Genomic DNA, 24,161 nt, shown 5'->3' on the forward strand with positions numbered 1-24,161 from the left:
ACCACTACGGTGTGGTGGTACACCTTTGTACTCTCAACAATAGGAGGCTAAAACAGAAGGATCACTGCAAGTTCAAGGCCAGCCTGGGCCACAGTGTGAAGTCAATGCCAGCCGGAACTACAGTGATGCCCTGTCTTGAAAACAAAAAAAACTGGAGATTATTAAGAAGGTAATAACTACCCTACCCTTTTAGAGCAAAAAGAACAAACAGAAGCCACAAAGTGCAGTAACGGCCTTCCTGTAGAAGGAAAGCAAAACGCATGAATAAGCCCAGGTTACAACAGTTAAATCGTGATGAGACTACTTAATTTTACCTCAGTTTTTCTTTCTTAAGTACCTGCTTCACCTCTGGAAAAAATGTCCTTTTAAGTAGAATGTACAAAGGAATGTGAGTGCTGTTTTCTTGATAACCATATTTTATAGAAGAAGTGAAAGGACATGGACGTATGTTACATGGCTCAAGAAGGACTACCTGGTGAGGTACACAGGTAAACCTTCTTTACTTGCGCCAGCCTCCTGGTGACCGAGAGCCTAAGACAGCTTGGGCACTTTACCTAATTTCAGAATATAAATATAAATATATATATGAAAGGCTTGGAAAACAAAGGAAAATCAAGGAAACAAAATGATTTCCAATATGCTGAAGACAGGAAAGAAAATAAAATGTATGACTACATATATTTACATTTTAAAAAATAAAAACTCTAAAGTATTTCATTTCATATTTATTGTCTTGGTCTGAGGACCAGGCATGGTGGTACATTTTTGTATTCCCAACACAGGATTGCAAGGCCAGCCCAGGCTACATAGTGAGCTCAAGGCCAGCCTGCACTACAAAGTGAGACCCTGTGTCAAAAAGATGAAAAAAAAAAAAAAGGGTTGGAAATTTAACTCAGTGGCTCCACCACCTGCCTTGCAAGCGCAAGGTCCCGAGTTCAATTCCCAATACCAAAAAAAAAAAAAAAAAAAAAAAAAAAAAAGGGGGGGAAATTTAACCCAGGGGCCCCCCCCCCTCCCTTGCAAGCGCAAGGCCCCGAGTTCAATTCCCAAAACCAAAAAAAAAAAAAAAAAAAAGAAAAAAATGAGGTCTGAGGAGGATTCCTGTAAAGTCCTGACCACGCTGGGGGGAAAAAAAACATTTACATATTGTTTCCACTCCCCTCCCTCCTTTCCCCAGTGGGACCCAGGAGTAAAGCCACTTCCACAAAGCCCAAAGCCTCGGTCACTTCCTCCGGAAGTGGCAGGAACCGCAGCAGCTGCCCCCAGGCTCTGCATGGTCTCCTACACTCAGAAAGGCAATACGACAGGGAAGAGGATGCTGTAACCACAACCAGCAATCCTCGCCAGGCCAGAGTGACAGACTGAGATCCAAGCATGAGGATTTCTGCTTTGATTTGTGGCCTTCAGCTGCGGCCCAGATGGAAAAAGACAGATCCTGCAATGACGCAGCGCTAAGGTTTTAGTTCCCCCGCTCTTCCCTATCAGACCACTTCGTGACCCAAAGCACATGAGTGGTAGGATGCTGCGTCACTCTGGAACTAAATCTGCATCTAACGACATCCACATTAAGCAACTCCGGTCAATCCATATGACCCATGTTTTCTTTTTCTTGCTCGAGTCAAAAATAGAACTGTGCTGACTTGCTATGAGATGAAGGTTCTGGAAGAGAAGACTATCTACTTGCTGAATACACACACTTCCAAAAATACCTGCCCCCTGTTTTTCTGAAGAAAATGGAATGTGGATTTAAAGGGCCAGACAGCCCACAGGTCTGCACTTCAAAACAATCTCTAGGAAAAAGCTGGGCATGGTGACACACACTTGTGACCCCAACTCTTGGAAGGAAGAGGCAGGAGGACTGCTGCGAGTTCGACTCCAGCCTGGTCTCCACAGTGAGTTCAAGGCCAGCCTGCACTACAAAGTGAGAACACCTCAAAAAAGAAAAAAAAAAAAAACAGACCAAGAAAAGCTCAAACCCAGAAGTACATTTACTCAACAGCAAACCACCCAACTGCCCCATGAAAAGGAACAGAAAATATCCAGGTCTGCCCTAGCCTCTAGTCTCTACACAATTATACAGTGCTCTATCCCACCAGACATAGCCAAAGAGCCTGGCTTTCCCACAGCACTGCCCTTCTTTCCTCTCCAGAAACACCTCTGGGAACCAACTCATTGGCTGAGCTGACCCCATCTACAGACAGCTGGCAGAGCACCAGTACGTGCCCAGGGAAGGACTGGCACCCGTCCCTGCCAAATGCACAGAGTTGATGGGCTAATGAACAAAAACCCTCAGCCAGAGAGATCACTACAGGAGAGTCTCTTCTCCAACGGTGTATCAATAAAGTCTTAAAATCTAGAAAGAAAACTGCTCCTTCCTTAATTATTCCTAAAGAAAAATGGGCCATTTGCTTTATTTTATCTTTTCCAGTATTGGGAATCAAACTCAGGACCTTTCCCTTGCCAGGCAGGTGTGGTGCCACACCCCAGCCAGGACCCTATTTGCTATATATCAAGATGACATGTCATTCTTTTTATACTTTCTTTTTAAAAAATATTTTGATAGGGCCAGGGATTTAACTCAGTGGTTCTGCTGCCTGCCTTGCAAGTGCAAGGACCCGAGTTTAATCCCTGGTACCAATAAATAAATAAATAAATAAATAAATAAATAAATTTTTTGATAAATACACATAATGTAAAACTTACCATCTTAACTATTAAATACATTTATATTTTATACTTTCTTTTTAAAAAATATTTTGATAGGGCCAGGGATTTAACTCAGTGGTTCTGCTGCCTGCCTTGCAAGTGCAAGGACCCGAGTTTAATCCCTGGTACCAATAAATAAATAAATAAATAAATAAATAAATAAATTTTTTGATAAATACACATAATGTAAAACTTACCATCTTAACTATTAAATACATTTATATAGCTCAGTAGGGTTAAGTATATTAACAATGTCTTTGGTATGCTTTTTATGGAGTATTACATAGTCATTAAAAATCAGGCATAAGGAGGGAAGGGGTAGGGGGAATCAGAAAGAACCAAAGGGTGTGGTGGCACACACCTGTACTCCCAGCACTCAGGAGGCTGAGGCAGAAGGATCACTATGAGTTTGAGGCCAGCCTGGGCTACATAATATGTTCAAGGTCAGAATGTACAACATAGTGAAACCCTGTCTCAAACAATAACAACAACAAAAATCAGAGACACTCTTAAGTACTGAGATAGAATAATAATCAATGTAAACCATTAAATTTTAAAAATCAGGTCATAAAATATTACAAATATAGCGCTTGCTTTGGCAGCACATATATAAAACATTACAAATATATTAAAATTTAAAAGGAGATAAGCATATATTCTTCTGTGCTTACACATACAGACATGTAAATTTTACCAACGTGTAGTATAAATTTCACAGAAAGCCTCAGGAAACACAGCATTTGACCCTTGAGAAAGAAAAGACAGTGAGTGGGATAGTGGTGGGGAAAGGAACTGCAGCACTTTGAGCTTCTACTCCATACTTGTATTTGTATTCTTTTCTTCTTCTTCTTCTTTGGTTATTTTGATATAGGGTTATACACTTCAGGCTGGCCTTGAACTCCCAATGATCTGATGGGATTACAGGTGTGTGGCACCACACCCAGCTGCATTTGCATTCCTGCAATTCTAAGTAAAATTTTTCTCTAAATTCATTATATAAATGTAGATTTACACCTTCAAAATCATTTATCTACACAAAAGAAAGCAAGTGTTTAAGTTTTCTGCAGTCTCAGGGACCCTCCAAATTATCATCTTGGCCATTGTCAGAAGTGCTTTTGTTCAAGCTCTATTTCCCACTGGATACACAACATTCTTTTAACTAAAACAGTCTCTTGTGCAGACAGTTTACTAATTTGTCAGTGAATTTATAGAAATATTTTAAAAGTCTAGCTTAAGGCTGTATCCATTAAAAAAAAAGCTTCAGAAAAATTAATTATAGACTCTGGTTAAAGTAGGTTATTTGTGACATGACTTCATGATGAAAAAATAAAAAATAATTTCTAGATTTCCTCACTGTTACTTAGATATGAACTAAGGGAGGGTTGTTTTGGTTTGTGTTTGTTTTTCCTGTATAAGGACTGGATCCAGGATCTCCAGCATGCCAGAAAAGCATTCTACCACCGAGCTATATCCCCAGCCCCTTTCATTTGTTTATTTGTTTCGTTGTTTGTTGGTTTGTTTTGAGGCTGGGTCTCATCTGCTAAATTGCCCGAGCTGGCCTTAAACTTTCAGTCTTTCCACCTCAGCCTCCCAAGTAGCTGGTATTACAGGTCAATGTCCAGCTTTTTTTTAATAGAGCGTATTTCATAAATTCTAATATCTCACAACCAAGAAATTACTTATCCATGTAAACACTAGTAACAAAGGATTCCTGGTTTACGAGTAAATGCATCCTCTGAGCATCCTTGAAGCATGCCTTTGTCATTTTATAAATATCATGCTTTTTTAATAGCACTGCTGCAATTCTAGTTTGACGCAAATACACATTTCCTAAGTTAGAAGTGATGTTTTGATTGCAGAAGAGAAAGCTTCAAAGTAATTTTCCTTTGTCTCCTAAATGAGCCTTTGAAATTTCTGTGAATAAATTCCAAGTCCTTTATCTCTGAGATGCTCCAAACTATCAGCAATATGTGCTGTTTCTTCTCATCTGTTTTGCTAATTTTTTAAAATTCAAATACTAAATAAAAAATATTTGTACCAAGCATGATGGCGCACACACCTTTCGTAATCCCTGTTACTCAGAAGTCTGAGGCAGGAGGATCACAAGTTCAAGCTCAACTCGGGCAATTAATTTAGTCGGGTTTTGTGTGTTTTGTTTTGCTTTCTTTTTTTGGTTTTTCATTGGTACCAGGGATAAAACTCAGGACCTTGCACTTGAAAGGCAGGCGCAGGGCCACGGAGCTAACCCCAGCCCAACTGGGGCAATTTAAAAAATAAAAAGGGCTGGGGATATATTTCTGTGGGAGAGCATTCCTGGGTTCAATCTCCAGTATGAAAGAAAGAGAAACACAGAGAGACAGACAGAGAAAGACAGTGAAAAAAGGAAGGAAAGAAAAATGGGCTGAGGGAAGCAGCTTAATCATAGAACCCACAAGGCCCTGAGTTCAAACCCCAGCACTGGGAAAAAAAAAATACGCAAGCATTTTCAAGACTTCCTGCATCAGATAGCATATCAGCTGAAGAAGGTACCTCAAACTTCTCTGGGAACTTGACAGCTCAGGAAGTCTTAACTCCCCGACTGCTTGCTTGCTTGCTTCCTTCAACACATACTTCTTTTGACACCCAAAGCTGTGAGGTACTGTTCTCACTGTAAGGCATCAGGTCAGTGGTTCTCCATGAGGCAGACCTCCGCCACCACTGACATTCAGCCAAGCCCTACAACAGTCTGGGTATTACACCTTAGCGAGGAGGTAGAGCCCAGGGATGCCGCCCTACATGTGACAATCACAGCCACCCACCCTCAACAAATGCCAACAGTCAGTACTCCAATGGTGAGGTAGAGAAACTCTGCTCCATGCAAATACACGTTCCTTGGATCACCCTCCTTCTCTCAACAACACCTGATCCCACTAAAATCATGACACAGTATGCAGATGGCAGCAAACCCTGCCCAGTAACTCCCCTACCACTAGGGAAAGGAGCAAACAAATGGCTCCCTGAAAAGTAATCAGGAGAGTTCTTATAAGTCAAATGATGCCACCTAACCATAAAGCAATTCTCACTAGACACCAAGTTCACTAAAACTTTCTTCTTTCTTTCTTTCTTTTTTAGACAGGGTCTCACTATGTATTTCAGGCAGGCCTTGGACTCACTATGTAGCCCAGGCTGGTTTCAAACTCAGCAATTTCTGACTCTGCCTCCCAAGTGCTAGGATTACAGGTATGCACCACCACACCTGCCCACTAAAACATTATGAAACAAAGTACTTTCATTTGTAAAATACAACTGAAGAATACCTCAAAATCATTTTTCACAAAATGCACACTCCTGCTGATTTTAAAAATTAACTCATTTAAAAATTCCCTTTCCGGAGGACATAGATAGAAGGAGGGGATATTAATTAGGTTTCAGCAATCAATGAAATTACCTTAAGAGGAAGAGAATGGATAAAGCCCTCTGAGTATCCTTTCTTAGTCCTGCTCTCATTTTTTATTAACTTCATCAAAGACAACTAACAGCTTAGAACATTGTTTACCCAGGCATGTAACTCCTGTTCCAAAATGTTCCATCAAAAAATGGAAAGAGAGGGCTGGGGATTTATCTCAGTGGTTCTGCTACCTGCCTCGAAAGCACAAGGTCCTGAGTTCAATCCCTGGTACCAAAAAAACAAAGAACAAAATGTAACATTTTGGGCCAGGGATTTAGCTCAGTGGTTCTGCTGCCTGCCTCGCAAGCACAAGGACCCAAGTTCGATCACTAGTACCAAAAAAAAAAAAAAAAGGAAAGAGAGGGCCTACACACAGTCCAGGAATTGGGAGATGCTAGGTGAAACACACATACAAACAGTTTCTTTTCTCAAGACTCCTCTGAACTTCCTAGGACGTGCTGATAGAAACCTCTGGTGTGACCCTCACACTGGGTACCCAACAACGGCCAGGAGCATGACCCAGGTTCATCTGATGCTATTAGGGTAAGACATTCTGGGCACACAGAAAGCAAGGTTTAAGAAATGATGCTGAGTGTGCTAGCATACTCCACTCCTGTAATCCCAGCACTCAGGAGGCAGAGGCAGGAGTATCTCCGAGAGTTCAAGGCCACCCTGGGCTACATAGTGAGTTCCAGGTGAGTCTCAACAAAATATGACTAACTAGAAGGAGGTGCTCCTTTCCCATTTCTCTGAAAACTTCAACTCCATTCCAGGAGCACCTCTGTATCAACTGTAGATGATTAAAGCAAGAAGCAAGGGAACGAATCTGCAAATATGGAGAGAAATATAATAATTTTTTTTTAATTTTTAAAATTTTGGTTTGTTTTTTGTTTGTTTGGTTGGTTTTGTTTGTTTTCTGAGACAGGGTCTCACTATGTAGTTCAGGCTGGCTCTGAACTTCTGGCTATCCTCCTGCCTCAGCTTAAAAAGTTATTTGTAAAGGGGCTCTGCCTAAAGTTTGATGCCATAAAAATGATTTCTAGGAAGCCTTGCTTAGCTGGCTAAGGACCACCCAAAACAGCCTATCTGGGGGGTAAAAAGCACAACACATACAAGCAGCGCACATGCATGGTGAAGGAGAAAAACTAAGAAAGGGAGCACCGCATCTCTTCACACTTATGGACCTCAGAAGCCACAGCTGCATCAGGGTCTCATACGAGACAAGCAAACACCTCGTAGACATTACCCTGGATGCTGTGGCTTTGACCTCAGAGATATCTGAGCCTGCCACCTATTAACTGTAGAAATGATAGCTATAAACCCCAGCACCCTGCAGCAGTCAAAGCATGAGTCTGGGTATAAGGCAAAGTGAAGTTGAGTCTTGGCTTTTCCCTTCAGAAGTTATGAAATTCTAAATCATCTGATTTTTTTTAAGAGATAAGATCTCCCTGCAAGTGTTATTGTGAAGATTAAATGAAACAATCCAAGCTGGGTGTGGTGGTGCATTACCTGTAATCCCAGTACTCAGAGAAGCTGAGGCAGGAGGGTTAAAAGTTTGAGCCCAACCTGGACAACACAGCAATTTAAGGAGATCCTGTCTCAAAATTAAAAAAAAAAAAAAAAAAAAAAAAGAAAAAAATGCAATTTAAGGAGATCCTGTCTCAAAATTAAAAAAAAAAAAAAAAGAAAAGAAAAGAAAAAGAAAATCCTGGTAGGCACTTAGTACAGTACCTGTGACAGAGTATTTACTAAATGTAAGTTATTTTAACATCAAAACCAGGTCAATGATTTTAGCACAAAGTCCAACCTAGAAAAAAATTAAACCACAACACAGTACTCACTGACAGTAACCAGATATCACCAGAATTCCCAACAATTCAGTCTATAATAAAAAAACATCCTTAAGAGTCTCTTGCAGACTACAAGGTCTTCTTTTCAGAAGCAAAACAGATGCAAAAAATATTGTTCCTATCCTCAATGACCTGAAATTAGAACAATGCATAACCAGAGATGTTTCAGCTAAATTTGAAACTTCAGAGTCAATATCCTAATACTCAAGATTAGAAGAACAAGCCAGGAACAATAGCCCACACCTGTAATCTCACCTAGTAGGGACAATGAGGAGTAGGTTTGAAAATGTGAGGCCAGCCTGGTCAACTTAGTGAGACTTTAAAAGGGGCTAAAAGAGGGGGGCTGGGGGATGTAGTGCAGTGGTTCAACTTCCACTACCAAAAGACATATAGAGAGAAAGAGAAGAGCAAAAAAAACTTTCTTTAAATTTTTTTTTTTTGAGACAGGGTCTCATTCTGTACTTCAGACTTACCTTGAATTCACTATGCAGCCCAAACTAAGAATTCGTAGCGATCCTCCTGCCTCAGCCTCCCAAGTGCTGAGATGACAGTTTACAGGTGTGTGCCACTACAGTTAATTCTGACTATTTTTTTAAAAAATAAAAACCATTAAAGCTTAATTATTTTTATGTCAAGTGCTAAATCATGCGTTTAAATCTTTCCCAAAATTAACACTGGCCAGAGCTGGGCATGGTGGTGCACACCTGTACTCCCAGCACTCAGGAGGCAGAGGCCAAAGGATCGAGTGTTCAAGGCCGTCTGGGCTACATAGTGAGTTCAGGGCCAGCCTGAACTACAAAGCAAGATCCTGTCTCAAAAAAAAAAAAAAAAAAAATAAAAAAAAAAAAAAAAAAAAAAAGAAAAGAAAAAACAAAAGTAAAGTCAACACCAGCCAGAGAAATCAGACCTATGTTTTACCAAATACTGTAAGTACCTTTGAGGGACCCAAACACACACACACACAAGCACATACACACCCCTATCTAAAAGAGACCCATTAATGTGTCCATGAAAGACTCTAAGCATTAGGCTGGAACTATCACTCCAGTCACTCGGCCAAGTTTCCTACCCTTCCATGTCTCAGTCCACTGCACACTGCTCAGACAACTAGCATGGCTACACATTTATAAAGCAAATACTGCAGGCTAAATACTGTTGTGTGATTCTGAGTAAATAGAGAACAGATTCACTTTCTGCACTTCAAAGAGCTCATCCATTGGCTTCCCAGCTAAAGAATGGCAAGGGGTGTTGCTTATCATCTGAAAGACCCAGGTATGAATGCCAGCTCCAACTCAGCCTTGGTTTATCTGTTAATCTCTCTCAGGCTCAATTCCTTAGGTGTGAAACAGGACAGACAGTAAGACTACCCACTTTTCAGGGTTGCTGTGAGCCATGACAAGTCAAAATCAAAAGTAGCTCCACATACAGTTTCCTTAGCTCAATCTTCCCAGGCTGATCAAGGTGCTCTTTGGCTGAGTCACCTTGCAATTCCTGGTTTTCATCGTTTCTTATAAAAACTGACCCTCCAGCCAGACAGCTACGCTCAGTAGCCTCTGCCAGTTTTCCTCAAAATAACTGTAAAGCGTTCCCATGATTCCCTCTCTGGACCAGCCTCCCTTTCTCTGTCACACTCCAACTCTCACCTTCACAATTCCACCAAAACTGATCTTTTTCAGAACCTCTTTTTTGCATCTAATCCTTTTGTTCTTCCTATTCTTTCCACCTGACCCTAGGACCCAAGTGAGCACCTCAGAAAGTAAGGCTTAGAAATTAAGCACACAGATTCAATTCACTTATAAGTAAGTTATTTCCTGACAACACAGGAATGAATTAAGGCTAAGCTACAAACTGCAAACCTAAAAAAGCAGTCACGTTAACAGCTCTGTGCTGGAGGCTACAAGAACAGATGAAAGATGCAAAGAATCAAGGAACCCACCCCTAACTTTGAAAAAACCTACTGCTCCCCAGCAATGTCACTTTTACATACAGATAGGATCATACTCTACATTAAAAGGCAGCCCCCATTTTCACTGCTTTTTTGCCGCCTCCAGCTTGTTAAACTTAGGTAAAACACAGCTCATTTCTCATAGACTTTTTTCATTCACTCATGCTTTTGCCAATGTCTGAACAAAGGCAGCCCCAATATTTTTTTTTTTGAGATGGGGTCTTACTACGTCACTGAATTCTCAGCTCCCCAGAATGCTGCAATTACACACCTGACAGCACAGTATTTTAATATGAAGGTTGTCAGGCATGGTGGTACATGCCTATAATCCCAGCACTTGGGAGGCTGACAGGAGGGGCTAGCACAGTATTTTAATATGAAGGTTGTCAGGCATGGTGGTACATGCCTATAATCCCAGCACTTGGGAGGCTGAGGCAGGAGGATCACTGTGAGTTCCAAGCTACATAGCAAGACCCTGTCTCAAAAATATAGATATATAAAAGTTAAAATAAATAAATACAATGAAGAAATACCTTTGCTAGACACAAGAAGGCTAGCATTATACGGTGTTTGTCTTTATGGTTCCCTCTGTAGTAGAGCCCCTCCAATTCCTCTGGCTATCTTCACGGAAATCTACTGCTACCCACCAAGCGTACTGACACTCACCTGCATCCCCACTATTTGAGAGGCTGAGGCTGAAGGATCACAAGCGTGAGACTATCCTGAATAACTCAGCAGGACCTTGTTACAAAACAAAACAAAACAAAAAAATAATAAAAAGGGCTGGGATATAGCAAAGGCCTTGGGTTTAATCCCTAGCACCAATAAAAACAACAACAAAAAACCTACTGCCACCCAGTTAGAGTTAGCAGTAACTAACACTACCACAGCTGATTAGATCAGATCCAGCGAGATATTTGGTCTTGAGAAGTGGAAGCTGGACTGACGAATACAGGTGATGTCCACTAGTATTTTAAATGAATTTATTGTCAGGCTGCCACGTTTGACAATGTGCATAGGGAGGAAGAGGTATGCTGAGAATGAGCACAGAGACCACTTGGCCCTGACAAGAAAGGGCAGCAAGCTCAGTGCAAGACAACAGCTGAGTTCCTGAGACTCGAGTCCTCCCAACCTTATAATGAGCTCTTTTCCCTATGTTAGCTTAACAGCTCTGTGTTCATCGAACAACCTCTAGGCCATGCAAACTCCAAACAATACAGTCTTTGAAAGCCTTCCTGCATGAACCTTGCCTAGGAGAAGCTACTGCTTCTCCTGATCCATGTGCCTCATTTCTGCCAGCTGGGCCGCAAGCATCCTCTGACATGAAGGGTGCCAGGGAAGGCTGGTTGGTGCTCATTTATGCACGGATCGCACTGCGGTACCTCCTGGAGGCCTCCATCACTTACCTTCACTCTCACCGTCACTCGGTGGGCCCTCCCTATCTGCACCATCCGTCACTCGGCCTGGTTTGCGCCATCCTGCCCTTTGCTCATGTCCATCTGTTCTGCATCCTGCACTCTCCCGGTTCCCGCCTACTTCACTGGACTAATGACCACCATCCCTGTTCTGCCCTGATGGGCTCGCAGCTCCACTCCTAGGCTTTGACTCTGTATCTTGGCAAGCTCCAGCCAAGCTTTTGATTTTGCTGCCCCAGCGACACTGTGAACGCACCCCCAACTGAAGGGCGCCCACAGCTCCACTTCCTATCTCCAGGGCTGGCCTGGTGGCCTCTTTGGCCTAACACCAGCTTTGTCTCCATTCTATCAAACCTCGCTCCACTCCCCTTCCAGCCACACCCATGGCCCAAAGCAGGGACTCCCAGCATGACAGCATGGATTCTGCTCCAAACACAGAGATGCTGGGTTCAGCTAACAATTAACAAACTGTATTTGAAGTTCCAGACTCATATTTCACAGGAGACTCAGTGTCCAAATGTCCATTAAGACCTAAAACTCAAACAAGAATTCTGTGAAATGGCAGGTGTTAGTAAACATGTAGGGGAGATAAACTACCTCATGTGACAGACCCCACTTTATTGCCATAGCTGACTTAATCAACAGCCTTCACAAAGAAACCTGGACAGGCATGGCGGCACATGCCTGTAATCCCAGCACTTGGGAGGCTACTAGAGTTCAAGGCCAGCCTGAGCTACACAGTGAGTTCAAGGCCAGATTGAACTACACAGGGAGACCTTGTCTCGAAAAACCAAGGGGGGAAAAAAGTAAGAAACCTACTAACTGAAGTCTTCTAGTCTCTTATAGCTCCAATATTTATTACATCAACTCTTTCCTACAACTCTTTTTCTTATTTGGCTGGGGGTCCAGGGTAATCATTACTAGGACAACTGACTCACTCAGTGGTGGCTATCATCATCACATGCCATTAAACATTGTCCAACACTGCTCTGTGAGGTGCCACTTCTGTAATTCCCATTCTAAGGAAATGTCACAAGTCACCTCAATTCCTTGTCAGGAATAAGAGCAGAAACATGATGAACTAACAGCTTTCAGTCCCCTGGATACCAAATCCCTAACCAACACAATCCAGCCAGTCCCTCTTATGCGCTGACCTTAGCCTGACAGTTTTTTGTTGTTGTTGTTGTTTTGTTTTGTTTTTTGGTAATCGGGATCAAACTCAGGACCTTGCACTTGCAAGGTAGGCATGATGCCACTGAGCTAAATCCCAAGACCCTGACAGTCTTCCTGACAATGAGCTGCAGAGTCTCCTCTGCCACACAGCTCCTAGGTGTAACCTCAGTATTAAAATTATCATCTTAGTAGACTACAGTTGCCAAGAACTCCAATGGAATGAGATATCAAAGCCAGAGTAAGGTAGGAACGTAGCAAGAGGAATAAACCTAGAATCCAGTCAGATTTTGAGTTACCTAAAATAAAATGTTCCTGCCAGAACCGAGCATCTAGGACCACAAATCATCTGGCCCCATTTGCACTCACTGCTGGCTTCATATGCTAAGCCAGAGGGCGGGTCCCTATGGAGTCAGGCAAAGCCTGGAGAATCAACTCACTCTGGAAGCCAAGAAGCAGCAGGCCGAGACCAAGAAAAACTGATACTACTCAATGTGGTCCATGGACCAGCAGTGCCAACATCGAGCTGCTTAGAATACAGAATATTGGGGCCCCCTCAGCTCTACTTAATCATCAGCAGCATTTTAACAATATAGTGATGTGTATGCAAATTAAAGCGTGAGAAGAGCAGTCTAAACAACAGTGCCCTGGGAACATCCTAAGTGAGGGGTACAGAACACCAGTAGCACATGGAGCTTTTACAGGCCAAGGCAATAGAAAGCAGTGGAATCAGAGCAGAATTTCATCCTGGTTCAACTCCAGGGTCAGTCATCTACTACTGGTGAAATCTGTAGCCAGTCACTTTACCTCTCAGAGTCTTTTGGTTTTAGGGGGTTCCTTTGTTTTTTGTTGTTTTGCTTTTTATTTTTTGAAACAAGGTCTTGATACGTAATTCAGGCTGGCCTTGAACTCACTATTTAGCTCAGGCTGGCCTTGAACCACTTGGCAATCTTCCTGCCTAGGTGGGTTGGTGTATACTTTAGATTGGAAAGAAAAGCAATGATTTGTTGCACATTACTGCGTGTTTCTAGACTTTTTGTACCCTGTAAGGTACAATTAATGTCCCCATTAAGACTCAGAGAGGTGCTGAGTGTGGTTCTGAGTTCAATTCCCAGTACCATAAAAAAAAAGAAAGAAAGAAAAGTTTAAATTTTGGTCAATATAAATTATACCAAAAGACAACCTTGACAAGAGTTGAGCATTAATTGGGCTAAATTTTTCTCAACCAGAGTGTTGAGGTATAAGATTGTAACAAAAAAATGTGGGCAAAATCTTCAACTGTAAACACAAGTATAGCCAAGATGAAATACATGCTACCCTCTTGCCTATACAGCATTTCACTCATTTTTATTTTACCTTTTTTTTTTTTTTTTTTTTTTTTTTTTTTTTTTGGTGCTGGGGATCGAGCTCACAACCTTGTACAGTGCCACTGAGCTAAATCCTCCGCCCTCACTCACTTTTAACCTGATAGAGGGCAGCTGTAGCTGAAGCCCTAAAGACAGAAGATACACATTCTGTGCATTTTCATAGTCAGAAACAAACATCTAACTGCAACCGAGGTAAGGTAGGACAATATCCTCTCCAAGACAGGAAGGGGAAAAAGGCCACTCTCCTAGGGCTGAAGATTTAACTCAGTGGCACCCCAGCCAGCTGCCTCGCAAAGCAGAAGAGCCTGAGTTTAATTCCCAGTACAAAAAAAAAAAAAAAAAAAAAAAAAAAAAAAAAAAAAAGGCCACTCTCCTAAAACAGGTAGACCAAGAGACACAGAATAGCTACAATTTTAGAAAAGACTTACTCAGGCAGGCATTTTACTGAATCTTCATAACCATCCTCTAGCAAAGTATAGTTTGGAATTTATGTAATTTGCTCCAAGTCCTACAGCTACAAAGCAGCACAGGCTAGTTTCTATAGTTGAGGATCAGGCAAAAGGTGGATATCCCCAAGTGCTCAGTAAAGGCATCTGAAAATCTGCAAACCCTTACCACCCAGGGTTAACTAGTACAGTAGATACACCCCTCAGGTCCCCGGCTTCCTCTCCCACTCCTGCTACATGAAATCAGCAGCACTGCTAAAGATCAGCTTACCAATGAGCGCCCATGTGAAGCTTAATTAACTCATGTTTTCAGGTTCATCTGTTAAAAGGATTATAAATGTAAGCAGGATGATACACCATCAAAACACATACGATAAAATTTGAAAAAAAAAGACAAAGCAGTGAAGGGAGCAACCTTAGACTAAAGTCCAGATGCGAGGTTCTAGTTCAGGACATGCTGTTTACTACCTGAGGAGCCACTGCCCCAATTTGGGCTCACAATAAAAAATGAGGGATGGGTTGGAGGTATAGCTCAGTGGTAGAATGCTTACCTAGCATGTGTGAGGCTTTAGGTTTGTTCCCCAGCATAAAAAAATAAAAAACAAAGAAATTTTGGAGAACAATGAGGTAACTACAAATATCTTAAGTATCTCTGGCTATGTGATGCTTTAAAAACACAAGGCTTTGGCAGCACTTGGGAGGCAGGGGCAGGAGGCCATGAACTGAGGCCAGCCTCAACTACATAGTTAAGACCCTGTCTCAAAAAACCAAAAATAAATAAAAACAGAAGGCTTTGAAATTTCTGACCTATTTTTTTCAACAATCTAATTCTTACCATGCTGTTCCCTAGAAAGAACTTACACCTCAAAGAAGAAAATTATAAAATTAGTACCAAGCCAGGCTTAGTAGCATACACCATAACTATATACCCTGAAAGTCTGAGGCAAAAGGATTGCAAGTTCAAGGCCCTCTTGGCAATTCAGTGAGTTAGCAAGTCCCTGCCTCGGAATAAAAAATAACAAGGGTTAGGGCTGTACCTCAGTGCAAAGGCCCTTGGTTTGATCCCCATTAACTGAAAAAAAAAAAATCATCAATATCCATTACCAGCACCAAGAATGAGCCTCTGAAAGGAGAGGTTTGTGTCACCAAAAGAAAAAGGTGATGTTGAGAAAACAGTCAAAAACTACAACCAACCCTCCATATATCTTTAAGACTCTATGGACCATTCCAGATGCCTTGAAGCTCAAATTAAAGTTGCAATAACTGACTAAACAGAAACAATGCAAAACCAGAATTTCTGGCTCTAAAGAACATTAAGCAGGAGATCCTTGGTAGGAAATACGTGGGACAGGTAAGAAAATCACACAGAATTTGTCTAAAATTATTTATTTCAGTCTCCAGATATAGATTAAACAGAATTTGCTCTACCGCCTCATTCTAAAACAGCCAGAATTTAGAACTTCCTTCCTGTAGGAAATTATTCCAAAAATTCTCTAAACTATGTTTATTTATTGTCAGATTTTTCTTAGCATCACTGTCAATTTACTTTTTTCCTCCTTTCCAAGAATACATAAAACACATGTATTTCTCTATTTCTTCTTCCTTTCAATTTGTATCCTCACCCGAGTGACAGTAAAATTGCTTTAAGTCTTTTCAATTTCTAGAGTTGTCTCTGATGCAGATAATGGATTTCCTTCTCTTCGTGCTAAGTCAGGAAAAATCTGACTAAACCGGAAGGGCCCTCAGTGCCTCTCAAATCTCAGCACCATACATTCTCCCCTGACAGTCACCAGTTAACCTGAACTCCATCAGTTTTTGCGGCTCAGCTCAAGCTGTGCCCTCTGGGGCTCCCTCTTGTCCTAGCCCCAACATCCTACAACACCTTCCATGTTCCCCATGGCAGAACAGCCTACTGATACAGCCAAGTTCTACATCCCTCCTCTACTACCATTCATGATCAGGGATCCTTGGCCAGAGTCTCTGCCTTGATTTCCCCATTAGTACCATGGCGATAATAGCACATAGCTCATCTCATTCTTTCAGTATTAAAGGAGATAGTATGAATAAAGGCCACCACACAGTTTGCTTTCTGAAACTGTTCTGCTTTCTGGTTTACCTTTTTTATTGCTGTTGTTCTGTTAATTATCATAGTCGCCCCTTCTCTGTGACCTAACTTTTTGAGGTTTCTGTTACCCAAGGTCAACAGTGGTCTAAAAATATTAAATTTTTAAAAATCACAGAAATAAACAACTCATATTAGTTTTAAATAACTTTTTTTACAATACAGTAATAATTATTATATTTATTAGTTATTGTCAATTTCTTACTGTGCCTAATTTATAAATTAAACACTATAGGTATGCACATATAGGAAAAAACATATGTATTTCTATACATATGTTTTTTAGTACTATCCAAGGTGTCAGGCACCCACTGGGAGTCTTGGAATGTGTCCCCCATGGAAAAGGGGACACTACTGTACTCCCTCCCAATCTAGTCCTCGACTCCACACAGCCCTCCCAAACTCCAGGCTGTCAGAGGAGAGGAGCAAAGGGTACCTCCATGGACAACTGAACCCAAATCTGAACACACCACATCGAACCGCTCCAGTTCTACTCTTCTCAATCTCTCCTGCCTCTTTGGCATCTCAAAGACAAACACGTCAGTGGCCAAGCAACCTCGGATGGCATTTCCAGAGCATCTTCCACTGCTTCCTCCCCTCACTCCTCACATCTCGTTGGGTGCCCTCTGCCACTCCATCCCCACGAGCAACACCTAGGATCCACAGTGCTGGTGGGACCCAGGACTGCTGCAAGGGTTCTCTCATCTGACTTCCCTGCCTCCAGCCTCACAGCCGCCGCTCCATCCTCCAGGGTGCTGCCAGAGGACCTTGGTGATGACTGCACAAGAAGTGCACACTGAAAGGGACCCCACAGAAGCACCTGCAGCGCGTGGCCCTTGCCTGCCTCCAAGATGTGCCAACAATGAGGAGTCTTACCCCACAAACACACACACACTCACTCACACACACACACACACCAAGCTCTCTCAGCCTTCCCCACCGAGCCACACTCTCACTGATATTTCCTGGCTCGGTGCTCTGCGGGGGCTCCTCCCCAACACTGTGGCATCAGGTGACCACTACATTCTTCTCATAGTGCTGTAGGCTACTTCCCACTGGGTTTTTCTCTCCGGTTTCTTCTTCCCTTTGGATCCCAAGCCCTAGCACAATGCCTGGTCATCAGGAAACAGTATCTGTTAAATGGCTGTAAAAATCTCCAAATTAATATCATTTACCATTTTGGAACCCTATACCACCATTGCTTCTGCTTATTCTTCCGGATATTGCAAGCTTTTCACCTTTTAAAAAAAGAATCTGTTTCTAAATCCCCCCACTTCATTGCTTTGGGAGTACTTAAATATTTTCACTTCCTTACAAGTGTAGGGATCAAAGTTGAATAAAGTTGAAAGGCTGAGGCAGGAAGATGGCAAAGTCAAGGCCAGCCTGGAATAACCAGTGAGTTCAAGGCCGGCCTGGACTACCATACCCTCTCTTAAAAAACAAACAAAAAAAGCTGAATAATACTTAATAATGACTTCAAATAGCAGAATATCACCAATATTTTAGCAGTTGATAAATCAATTATAATTAGATTTATGCACAATCAAAATTTCAACAAAGATCTTTAGCATTACTTTCCTAAATTTCAGTTCGATTGTGTGGTGTTTTAATGAACCTGAAAACAAATGTAAAAATTAAACTACCAGATGGTTCTGAAGAGTTAAAAGTAACTACTGAAGTAAAACAGGGTATTTTACCACTTGCAGCTTTTTGTTTCCACTTTTGCTAATTCCGATTAGTTCAGGGTTATAAAGCATGTCATCCTATTAGAGTATTCTATTATCATGATCATCTCTCAAGCGTCTTCAGCATTTACCCATTCTCTTTTCTGGGAAGTCTCAACTGCAGCTGTCAAGGGCAGATCTTTTCTGTGAGTTAAGACGAGCTGAATTTACTTTCAAACACACTTTTACTTCTTATAAAAACACCGTAAGACCCAGGCAGACAATGCCAAATATTTGTCAAGAGAAATGAAAACATACTCAGGAGGCTGAAGCAGGAGGATCACGTGAGCACAAGGGTTCAAATCTGGGCAATACAGCAAAACCAGACTCAAAAAACAAAAACAAAAACCTCAAATCCACACAAAAATCCACATAGTACACAAATGTTTACAGCAACTGTTTTCATAATTACCAAAAACTAGGACGAGTTCTATCGTCATCCAGCAGTGAATAAACTCTGGAACATCGACACAGTGGAATATGATACTAACCAGCAATAAAAATATATTGACACATAGAATATAGATGAATTATGTTTGCTTCAGCAGCACAAATACTACAATATAGATGAACCACATATGCATTTTGGTTTGGGTTTGTGTTTTTTTTTTTTTTTTTTTTTTTTTTTTTTGAGACAGGGTCTTGCTTTTTTAAAAGTCTGGCTGGCCTTGAACTCTCAGTGATCCAGCCGCCTCAGGCTTCCCTAGTGCTGGGATCACAGACATGCACCACCATGCCCAGCAAGCTACAAATGCCGTTTTGCTAAGAAGCCATTTATATGACATTCTGAAAATGACAAAACAATAGGAACAAAGAATAATGTTCTTATGGTGGGACACTGACTGCCAGGGGTGAGCAGCCCAAATACAAAGGGACAAGATATGTGGTGGCACATATCTATAGTTCCAGAACTCTGAGAGGCTGAGACAGGAGGATCCCAAGTGTGAGTCCAGCCTGGGCAACTCAGCAAGGCTGTCTCAAAATTTTTTAAAATTTTAAAGGTTTGGGTATAAATATAGCTCAGTGTGAAGGCCTTGAATTCAACTGGAGGTCAAGGGAACACATGACAATGAGGCAGCACAGGAAATCTTGGCATGATGGGATTATTATGAATTGATTACAATGGTAAATTCACGACTGTAAAGAACTGTATGCCACAAAGTAAATTTCACTGCATGTAAATTAAAATTTTTAAATGGTCATTCTTGTCTGACACAATAGTACATGCCTGTAATCTCTGAGGCAAGAAGATTTGATAAATTTGAGTTCTGCCCCAAAGCAATTTAGAGACCCTGTCTCAAAATGAAATTTTTAAAAGGGATGGGGACGTAGCTCAGTGGTATAGCATCTGCTGACATGTACACGAGGGCCTGGGATTGTTGCCCTGTACTGTGTGTTAGCTGGGCATGGTGACACATGCCTATAATCACGGCACTCTGGGAAGCTGAGGCGGGAAGATTGAAAGTTGAAGCCCACTGTGGGCAACTTAGGAAGGACTGCCTCCAAATTGAAAGGGCCGCTGATGTAACTTAGTGCAAAAGGATTCAGTCCCCATTACCACCAAAAGAACAGTTAATTTTTGCTGGAGACAGTGGTGTGTGCATATAACCCTGTGGAGGCAGCAGTATCACAAAAGCCTAGGCAACTCAGTGAAATCCTGTCTCAAAATAAAAAGGGATAGGGGTTAAGCTTAATGGCAGGGCAATTACTTAGCATGCACAAGTCCTTTGGTTCAATCCTCAGTACCACACACATACACAAAAGTCAATTTTTTAACTATGATTTGTTTGCTTAAAGATTATCCCTAAAATATAATTATCCCAAAGGTATGGATTTCTGAAGGGCCAATCATGGTTGATGTTCTTATTTTGCTGGCACGTATTGGAATTAAAGAGTTCTTTGAGGATTGAAGAAGGAGCAATCCAAATGTCTTTCAAATCCCTTCAGCTTCCCTTGTACGGATGTCCTTTTTAAGGTTTTACATGAGGGCAACCTCGGCACCAGCTGTGCATAGTGGAGTTCTACCAGGCATAGGAGAAAGGTTATTCAAAAGCCACCAAGGACAAAAAAAAACAAAGCCACCGAGGACAGAATGTACTCCACAGCAAAGCCCAAGAAAGCATTTCAAAGGAAGAAACTCATCCAAGTCAAAGGTATAAGCAAAATATTCCACTTACATGTTGGCTACTCCTTCCTAGACCTTCCTTAAAAATGAGTCAAGTGGGGGAAGGGGATCTCTGAGAGGAAGGAGGAAAGAGAACAGAGGGCTCCTGAAGCAGGTTAGGCAGAGACTTCTCAAAGCCCTGCATCCAGCGTTCCTTACCTCGGAAAATATGACTCAATTTCAGGCAAAAGATAAAACAAGCAAGGGTTCAACACCCAGTTACACTTTCTTTCCAGTACATTCTGGGCCAAACCCACACATTCCTACAGAAGAGGGAATGGCCCACAGGTCTTCCTCAGAGACTGCCCCAGGCACTCCCAGCCAGGCGCCAGGCTCAGGCTGCAGCACAGGCCCCAGCCACAAGTGTGGGTGCCTTGGTGTTTCCCTCCTGGCTCCCTCAGGAAGGAGCATGCCCTTGCTTATTCTCACCCTGGGTTCCTCTCCCAGGGAGACCTGGGCCTGCTACATTGTTTTACCCCAGCATGAGATCAACACCTGGGGCAAGCCGCAGTCCAGGATGAGCTCATGACTGCTGCCTAAAGAACCAACTCCCTAACCTTCAGCAGCATTTGCAGCTGGAAATACTGGCTTAAATGCAAAACGAATGCTATTTTCAGGAAGACTTTAGGGGGAGGGGGGAGAACAAAGCTGAAAACCTCCGAGAGTAAACCAGAACATTCCATGACATGCTGTGCCTATAAAGGCTTTTTAAATATTTTTCTCAAGAAATAATCATTGCAAGGGGTGAACTGTAAAAGTTAAATAAAAATCACTGACTCTAGAAAGACAAGAGTGAAGGACTAAATGATAAAACAGCTTATTGTATTAAGCTAATTAAGGTTTATCGTATTAACCATCTGAGTTTTAGTTGGCACCAGAAATGCAGGAGCAGCGTATCATGCAACATGGATTCGGATCTGCTATGCAAGCATATTTCTGCCACAGTCATCCGCAGAACCTCTGGCGGTCGAAAATGAGGTAGAATTGAAAACCAATTTTAGCACAGTGATTTGCAAAGAATTTTGTTCCATCATGTAAGCTATTTACTGGTATATCCGTCTGAGATTACATTTATCTCTATTAAATACTACATAAAGTATTCCAAGCTAACCATGCACTCTTGTTTCCCCTTTTGCCAGTTTTATCACACAGGCGATGTGCTGCAGCCAAATGAAAAACATTTCAACAATAAAGACCGTTGCATACTTAACATCCTTCTCTGCAGATATGCCTACCAATTGCCAGCACAAAACTTAACCCATTTCGAAGATCCTGGGCATTTCTGACAAGACTATTCTGCTGAACACACAGAGAGGAACAAAATACCCACTTCAAAGTGAGGGAGAAATTTATTTGCAATCATGTCTCCTACACGCTCCTCTTGACTGTACCTCCACCAAGCCAGCAGAAAGGCAGAACCAGTTCTGTTGATGAGATCATGTTGGATCTGACTCTGGAGTGACTGGTTTCCTGTTTGGGGAAGTTGCAATTCTTTTCACAAGGAACCCCAAGGCAAAATGTTTAGTGTTCCCCTGCAAGCTCCCACAGCCTTTGTTCTTCACTTTGCTACACTCCTTATTGCTTTCTCCTCTATTCTCCAGCTCTCCTCTATTCCCCAACCTCTTCTTTGGGAGGGTGCATGAAAATGCCAGCTCAAATCTAACTGCCATCATCTGAGGCACAGACATTTCTACCACCCATTACAGTAAAGCTGTGAGTTAACAGGCACCTTTAAACAGATGAAGCCAGACTACCCGGTTTCCTCCTGGTCTTGCATTAGTATTCTACATAAAAATGTATGCCACAAATAATCCAATGGCAAACTCACCGTCAACTGCCCCCAAAATCAATAAAAGACATTCCACCACTTGACTCGAAGTGAAAAGCCTTTCAGGTTAACACAGAGAGCATGAAAAAGAAAGGTGATGAATGAACAAAAGGCGAACTACCTCCAGGCTCCTGGAATCCTAGAAAGGTGGCTAGGCTGCCTCGATTTGGTGAAGCCTTTCCTTTTCTTACAATGATCAGGAAAATGCTCCATGTGTAATGCTTCAGCCTTATGCAAAACAGCCTATTCTCCATGAGGCCCTGCCGCCTACTATTCTCTAAACTTGCTTCTTTCCAGTCTAGATTGCTCTCAATGCCCAGACACATGCGATTTTAATGAAGGCATTCAGATTTCACCTCGACAGCAATACCTTCAAAAAGTCACTCGAAATCCCATTAAATGTGGTTAACATTAAGAGCATTTCTTCTCCACTCTGAACCTGGTTTTATCTCCAAGGTACCAATCCACTGTTAAGTCTGTGTATGAATGGATCTGCAAATAAATACTTAAATTCATGCTCAAAATAGCATATCTCACCTTGTGAACCTTGACCTTTTGGAAAGACTTTGGATCAGTGTTCAGTTACTGTCACACGGTTGCATTCTCTGCAAATATGAAAGGGTTAAAAGCAGCCCCAGTCAACAGGCCTACAAGGGAAAAAAAAGACAGCATGTATGGCTAACAGCATCATTGGATCGCATTTATGCTCATTTCCTAGAACAATATTGTTACCTTTTGGCCTTCATAATAGTCAGAAGTATCCCAAACACCCTTTAGTAGCTTCTAAAAGGAAAAGCACAAAACAGAACATACCCTGCAAGAGAAAAAAAGGCATGCAAAGTAGCATTCTTCAGAAACAAACAAACTACCATCACAAATCCATCAGTTCATCCTGGTTTTGTTTTGTTAAAAACAGAGAGAGAGAGAGAGAGAGAGAGAGAGAGACTGCATAAACCAAGTGTCCCCACCCTAGCAAGGCACATTTTTTTCTTTAATAAGGGTCATAAATCTCAGCTCCTTGTCCATCCCTTAAGCAAAAGAAAAAGGCAGGAAAAGCCCAAGTAATCTAAGACCCTGCAAACCTGCACCTTTTTCCCCATCTTCTCTACACAGGATCTTTTAGGGCTCCATTAGTCACGTACCAGTGCTGTGTGGTGTCTAAGTGTGCATTCATATACTGTGTTGGGATGGCACCTTCCTGCAAGCTCCTCTGCTTTTGGCTGCCATGAAGGGAGGAAGCTGCTATCCCACTGTAGTAGCTCAGTGACTGCATTGTGTTCAGGAGCTGATCTGCCTCAAACCAGTTTCAGCCGGTTCTGGTCACCCTACATAAAAAAGCTATGGCAACCCTCGCTGAGTTGCCAACAAGTCCCTGAAAATCATCAGCACCAGGGGGACCTCACTGGGGGTTGCCTCTCCCTTTTAGGTCTTTCTGAGGAGGGGAAGGTCATCGTGTGTCCCCCACCACCACCACACAAGCACACAGCCTTGGAAATGCTCACCTCACCAGCCCCCCAGAGCCCCTTAGGGCGCATTCCTCCTCCCTCCACCCCGAAGCCCACCAGACACTGTTTCCCCCTCCTTCTCCTTCCCCCACTTACCTCCCACAACCTGGCTCAGATCTTTGTGTACGTGTGTGTCAGTGTGTGTTCCTTGTGTTGGTGGCTGACAAAGAGCCCCCAGGAAAGCAATCTATGTGTGTCTCCTCACACAGGATGCGTCGGCTGCAAGCCGGCCTGGCCTCCTAGCAGAGTGGTGCTGGCTTGTTGACCAGGCTCCTCTCTGCCTGTCACCCCCACCCCACCCAGCCCCCTCCTCCCTTCCGTCCCTCTCCTTTCTCTCCCAGCCCTGTCACCACCACCACCAGCCCCCCCCAATCTCTTCTCCTCCTCCAACCTTCTCTTCTTTCAAGCACCTGGTGGGGGGGTGAGTCCAAATCCCTTCACCTCGGGGGTACAACACTGAGGATGTATGGGGCTTGGGGGACCAGTGAAGCT

The 24,161-nt window shown here is 42.4% G+C and overlaps 1 protein-coding gene across 4 annotated transcripts in view; it reads right to left on the minus strand.

Moving 5' to 3' along the window:
• The window catches only part of Znf532 (zinc finger protein 532), a 114,167-nt gene that overhangs the window by 88,660 nt on the left and 1,346 nt on the right, over positions 1-24,161 (minus strand). For 2 of the 4 annotated variants that reach the window (XM_010603374.3, XM_010603372.3), the window contains exons 1-3: positions 23,307-24,155; positions 22,897-22,978; positions 22,702-22,811 (exon numbers count right to left, since the gene is read on the minus strand). The gene's annotated coding sequence lies outside the window, so the exon portion shown is untranslated. Of the gene's footprint in view, positions 1-22,701; positions 22,812-22,896; positions 22,979-23,306; positions 24,156-24,161 lie in introns of those variants that run through there. The other 2 variants (XM_010603373.3, XM_033757341.1) reach the window with 2 other exon arrangements.

Source organism: Fukomys damarensis, unplaced genomic scaffold, assembly GCF_012274545.1.
Source record: "Fukomys damarensis isolate Sample0158 unplaced genomic scaffold, DMR_v1.0_HiC HiC_scaffold_30, whole genome shotgun sequence".
In the NCBI taxonomy this organism is placed as follows: Eukaryota; Metazoa; Chordata; class Mammalia; order Rodentia; family Bathyergidae; genus Fukomys; species Fukomys damarensis.